The following is a 6396-nucleotide window of genomic DNA, read 5'->3' as shown; positions in this document are numbered from 1 at the left end:
CTGCTGCTTTAGAAACTCAATGAGATGGGGTGCCAAGAGAAGCAAGGCTACAATGGCTAGTATGGGGCCAAGGAGGGGAAGAACCCAGGCTACCAAAGGGGTTAGAGTAGGGCGGGGTAGGGGTGTCGGGATTATATCTTTCCAGGCGGGTCCCCCAGAGTTCTTTAAGTGCTTGTGTATCTTTTTCTACCAGCCCAGATTCATTGACATAAAAGCATCATTACTCCCCAGCAAAAAGCAAGTCCCTCCCTGTTCAGCAGTCAGAAATCCAGAGCTCTCCGATTTTGGAGAGCAACTCCTGCTAAGGAGGTTATCTGGCATTGAAGAGACTCAAGGCTGTCTGTAGTCGAAGCCATTGCCTAGTCGAGCTTGTCTTGGAAGTTGCTGGCCAGATGTTGTGTTTGGAAAAGGGCTGTTCCAGCAGTTACTGTTGTACCCAGTGAGACAGCAAAACCTAGTCCAATGAGCAGAGGGATGAACATCTCTCTCTTCTTTCTGTTTTCTCCCCTCTGTAAGGCGAGTTCTTCAGGTCCATAGAGATAAACCTGAGGGACAAATATCACAGGAGTGCAGGAGCCTTGTAAAGGGGGGTTAATACAGGAACCAGTAGTGCCTTTGCACCAGAGGAGGGCAGGAGAGTTAATACATACTGATTTGGTGATGGTGATGTCACAGACACATGCAAGATGGGGTTTTGAGGAGGGCCCTACAAGGCAAAGGGGAGGAGGAGTAGGTCAAAGAGAGGAATGTCCTGTGCTTTCCTCATGGGGAGGATTCCATGGAGGTTGTAAAGGAAAATGTTAATGGGAATGGCTGTTAATAATGGTCAGGAGAGAAAAGCACAGAAAAAGCATTGGGAGGAGTTGGGGTGGTTGTTAAGAAAAAGGTCAGCTGCATATTGGATGTATTGTAACCAAGAGAGGGTAGCTCGCAGCTCCCTCTGAGACTGATTTTCCTGTTGGATAATATTAGCATGGGTATTAGCCTCCTGATTTGGAGGCAGGAACAAGCCCATGGAAGATGTGCAGGCCAGCAGCTGGGTATTTAGCATAGCCATTGGGGTATAGTTTACCCATGACTCCAGTCTGCCAATGTTCATCCCATGGATCGCTAATGGAGAATTGAAAATGAGTGTTAAGGTTGGGGAACATGGTGCTGCCACTGTTGGTGTATTCTATTCTGCACCTCCAGTATCTGCAGTATCTGGAGACATTCGCCTGTGTTTTGGTAAGGAAAACAGAGAAAAGTAGTAGAGATGGAATCTGGGTATAGAGGGATCTCAATCCCGGTTCAACATCCTTCAAGTGGACAGTCTTGGGTCCCTATAACTTTGTTGTGTCCACTGTAGGTTTCCCTAGCATAGAATCTCCAGTGGTAGGTGTTGGGAAGGCTAAGGAGAGGCTGGACAGTAGCAGAGTTAGCATGAAGAATAACAAGAACAGCCAACAGAATAGAGGAGAGGGGGGGCTTGTGGAGGGCACATGGCCTGGGCAGCAGTCGCCAGGTCATGGGTGTCCTTCCAGGAGATCTTGTTGTCCTTCTGGGTGTGGTGTTTCCTCTGCCACCTTCTCTTCTTCTTCTGTCCTTGTCTGCCAATGAAAGGTGGGCCATCTTCTTGGTTGTTGGGGAGGTGTCTGACATTTCTGGCAGGAACCCAGATAGGCTTAGATTGGTCCTGTGGGAAAACACAAGTGAAACCCCTCCCGGTTGTAAGGAGGGGGTCTGGTCCCTTCCAAATTCCATCTTGAAGGTCTCATCATGGTATTAGGATGGAAGGGTTAATTTTGGTGTCTGCCAGAGAGGAAGATAGGAGATTTTTGGAGTTTTTGTAGGTATTAAATATATTTAGGGTAGTCAGAGCCATCATTAATTGTACATTAGGGAGATAGGTGATTGCTTTTTGATTAAGGAGTTGGGTTTTTAGGTTTGATGTGTTCTTTCTATTATTCCTTGGCCCTGGGTGTTGTGGGGGATTCCTGTATGATGGGTAATTTCCCAGTGTGTGCTGAAGGTTTTGAAATGAGAGCTAGTGAAGGCCGGACCATTATCAGTTTTTATCTGTTGAAGAATCCCCACGATGGCAAAGGTGGAGAGTATATGGTGAATCAACCTTTTTGAGTTTTCACCTGTTTGGGCTGTAGCCCTTATAAAATGCGAATATGTATCTACGATGACAAAAACATATTTGTGGCTACCGAATTGGGAAATATGGGTAACATCAATTTGCCATAAGGTATTGGACTTAAGGTCTCAGGGATTGGTGCCCATCATTTGTAAAGCTGGGGTTACGTAATAAGGTATGCACAAGAGGAGCATGTCTTTACTACCCTTTGGAATTGAGCAAGAGGGATGTAGGGGAAGTGGGCATGAAGCCTCTTTATATTTGTGTGTGTGCGTGAATGAAATTGATCTGCTTATTCAGTGGAAGCCATGAACATTCCTGTTGAAGAAGTTTGGTCAGAGAGTGCATTTCCCTTGGATATAAGACCTGGCAGGGGACTGTGAGATCGGACATGCTGGGTGTAAATGGGGGAGTCTCTTTCCTGTAGGAAGGTGGAGACTTGTATAAGGAGAGGGGAAAGTGGGTTGGAATCTAGTTTGATGAAGGATCTTGACAACCAGGGAAGCAAATTGACAGTGTATATATTGCCTGAAAAGAGGTTAAGGGTCCTAGACTTCTTTTAGAGCTAGATAGATGGCATATAATTCTTTATATTGGGGGAGTTATTGTGTAGTTCTTTGAATTGGGTGAAAGGGGGTTCATCCTCATGGAAGTAATATATTATTGCTGCAGCTCCTCTCTTTCCCTCATCAGTAAATATTGAGGGTACTCCTGCTATGGGCTCTTTTGAGAATAGTTTAGGAGTCAGCCATTGCAACAGAGGGAGGGTAGAGTTCCATTTTTCGCCAGGATAATGGTTGTCAATTTGTCCTGGGAATCCTATTAAGCTGATAGCAAAGCAGGAGTGATTTTTGATTAGCCATTGAATGTCAGAGAGGGAAAAGGGGGTGACAAGAATGCTAGGTTCTTTCCCTAGGGTTTGTAGGGCTCTAACCCTGCCATTTTAAATCATGCTAGCAAGTGCATCCACATCATTTAAAATTTGGGGTACACCATCCATCAGGGTGTGGACCCATTCCAGCACCCCCTGAGGTTGGTAAGGGACTCACACAAGTGTAGAGGAGGAGTTAAGGATGAGGAGATGTATAGGTTTTGTTGGGTCAAACCTAGCAAGTGCCATAACTTTTAGGGCTTCATTGACAGAATTTAGAGCTTGAACTGCCTCTGGGGCCAGTGTTCTCGGGGAGGAGGGACTTTTGTCTCTTTTCAGGAGGTTGAAGAGGTGTTGAAGGGTGCTTGTAGGAAGGGGGAGCCAGGGCCAAAGCCAACTGAGGTTGCCCAAAAAGCTCTGGAGGGAGGCAGGAGTTAATTTTTGAGGGAAGGAAAGGATGAGTTTGAGGGGACATATTGAGGTAAGGGAGATCTCTGTTCCTAAAAGTGAGATGGGTGGAATAAGTTGGATTTTGTGAGGGGCTATTTTGAATCCTAGGGCAGATAGGGAAGGTATTAACTGGTCCTTAAGTTGAGAGAGGGAAGCAGAAGAGTCCCCCACACTAAAATGTCATCCATATACTGATAAACATTGAGTCCTTTGTCTAAATAGGATTTTAATGCAGGAGGCTACAGCCTCCTGACAAATGGTTGGACTGTTAGCCATTCCCTGCAGGAGAACAGACCATTTATATCGTGAGGCTGGGCCAGAGATGTTAATAGGGGGTACTGAGAATTCAAATCATTCGTAGTCTTGGGAGTGGAGAGGGATGGAAAAATAACAGTCTTTTATGTCTATTGCTAACAGGAAACATTAGCAGGAATGGTTGAAATGTGGGTTAGCCCTCTTTGTGGGGAGCCCCAGATTCACATGGTTTTGTTAATTGCCCTTAGATCTTGTAATAATCTCCATCCCCCTGAACTCTTTTTTTTATAGCAAACACAGAGGTATTCCATGGACTGCTGGAGAGGTGGAGATGTAGCAACAGCTGTTCTTCTACCAGCTGTGTGAGGGTTATAAGCTTCTCCCTTGCTAGAGGCCACTGTGGAACCCAGATGGCTTCATCAGAAAGCCAATCAAGGCAGGGAGTACTAAATCTGACTGTGGCCCCTAGAATTGGGAGTGATTTGGAGGGGGGGTTGGGGTCTCCTTGGGTATTATCTTTATAGGTAATGTCCTCTATTTTAATGTGGTCTCTTTCTGTTTGGGTGGTAAGAACCACCTCTAAGGCTTGTAAAATATCTCTCCCTAGAAGATTGGTGGCTTCTTGAGTCACCAGGGGCATATAAGGCCAGTATCCCCATCTGGGTCTTCCCACTTGTAAGCCTGTTTAGTGATGAATGCGTGAGAGGTACCCCCTATGCCTAAGGGGCCCAGGGATCAGTTGCCAGTCATGTGGGATCTCTTGCTGCCTTAAAATTGTCCTGTCTGCTCCAGTATTAATAAGGGACTTGGATGGTTTATTGTCTATTTTAATGGTTAATTTTGGATGGGAGCCTTCTGAAATGCTGGATACCCATAAGGCTTCTATGGAAGCAGTTGTACCTCTTACTGTGGAGGCTGAGTGCTGCCCCATCTGTAGTTTGAAGGTTTCAGCAGCTTACCATCCTCATCAGATATAACAGTACAGTGTTTCCTTCAGGGGAAACCTTTTCTGCAGCAGAGGCAGATTGTCAGGTGGATTAGAATCTGCTATGGGCAGAGAGTTTTGGGGGTCATTCAGATTTCGACAGTAGTATTTCTCATTGGTTTGGGCTGAGAGTCTTTATTTGCATATAAGAGGGCTTGCCACATATCACACACCTCTCCTACAGGAGGCTGTGGGAGGTTGTGACTGAAACAGAAGCCAGGGACCCAGGAAGCATGGCTAAACTCCTTCTGTCCCTTGCAGGCAGAAACTATTACCCACCAGGTCTCTGGGGTTCCAGATCTGTTACTCAACTAGGACCAAGTTACCTGAAGAGACCACTGCCCCACACTAGTTAGTTCATATTGTTGTTCGTCCTAAGGGGCTACACACCCTTTATCTCCTAGGGTCCTTTCTCTAGATCCTTCATTGGGGACCCTGTACTCAGTTCAATGGATGGCTGTGAGCTTCTACTTCTGTATTAGTCAGGCACTATCAGAGCCTCTCATGAGACAGCTATATCAGGCTCCTGTCAGCCAGCACCTGCTGACATCCACAAGAGTGTCTGGGTTTGATGATTGAATATGGAAAGGATTCCCAGGTAGACCAGTCTCTGGATTGTCCTTCCTTCAGTCTTTGCTCCATAGTTTGTCTCTGCAACTCCTTCCATGGCTATTTTGTTCCCCCTTCTAAGAAGGATCAAAGTATGCACACTTTGGTCTTCTTTCTTCTTGAGTTTCTTGTGGTTTGGGGATTATGTTTGGGGTATTCCAAGCTTCTGGACTAATATCCAGTTATCAGTGAATGCATACCATGTGTGTTCTTTTGTGATTGGGTTACCTCACTCAGGATGATATTCTCCAGATCCATCCATTTCCATAAGAACTTTATAAATTCATTGTTTTTAATAGTTGAAGAGTACTCTATTGTGTAAATGTACCATATTTTCTGTATCCATTCCTCTGTTGAGGGACATCTGGGTTATTTCCAGGCAGGATCCTTTCTAATCTCCTTCTACAACTAGGAGGGAAAGTAGATCCACAACACTCTGTGCACCTTTCCCTCATCAGAGAGCTTGTCTCCAAGGAGTGCTCTGACCTCAGGACTCAGGAGGGACAGCTGACCCACAGCCCTCTGCACTTGGGTCTGGAGTTGATTTTCCAGACTTGCTGACACAGACTTACAGACCCAGAGGAAGAACAAGCTCCAGCCAGAGAAAGCAAGAAAATCTAACACCAGAGATCAACAGATGGCAAAAGGAAAACACAAGAAACTTACCAAAAGAAACTAAGATTCTTGGCATCATCAGAACCTAGTACTACTACCACAGCAAGTCCAGGATACCCTAAAACACCAGAAAAGCAAAATTTGGATCTAAAATCATATCTCATGATGGTGATAGAGGAATTTAAGAAGCCATATAATTCCCTTAAAGAAATACAGGAGAACAGATAAACAGGTCTAAGCCTTGAGAAAGGAAACACAAAAATCCTTTAAAGATTACAGGAAAGCACAACCAAACAGGTGAAGGAATTAAATAAAACCATCCAGGACCTAAAAATGGGAGTAGAAACAATTAAGAAATCAAAAAGAGAGACAACTCTGGAGATAGAAAACCTAGGAAAGAAGTCAGGAGCCATAGATGCATGCGTCACCAACAGAATACAAGAGATAGAAGAGAGAATTTCAGGGGGAGAAGATACCATAGAAAACATT

The sequence above is a fragment of the Mastomys coucha genome, unplaced genomic scaffold, assembly GCF_008632895.1.
Source record: "Mastomys coucha isolate ucsf_1 unplaced genomic scaffold, UCSF_Mcou_1 pScaffold14, whole genome shotgun sequence".
Lineage (NCBI taxonomy): Eukaryota > Metazoa > Chordata > Mammalia > Rodentia > Muridae > Mastomys > Mastomys coucha.
The sequence above is the reverse complement of the archived record's forward strand: the minus strand, read 5'-3'. Positions refer to the sequence as shown.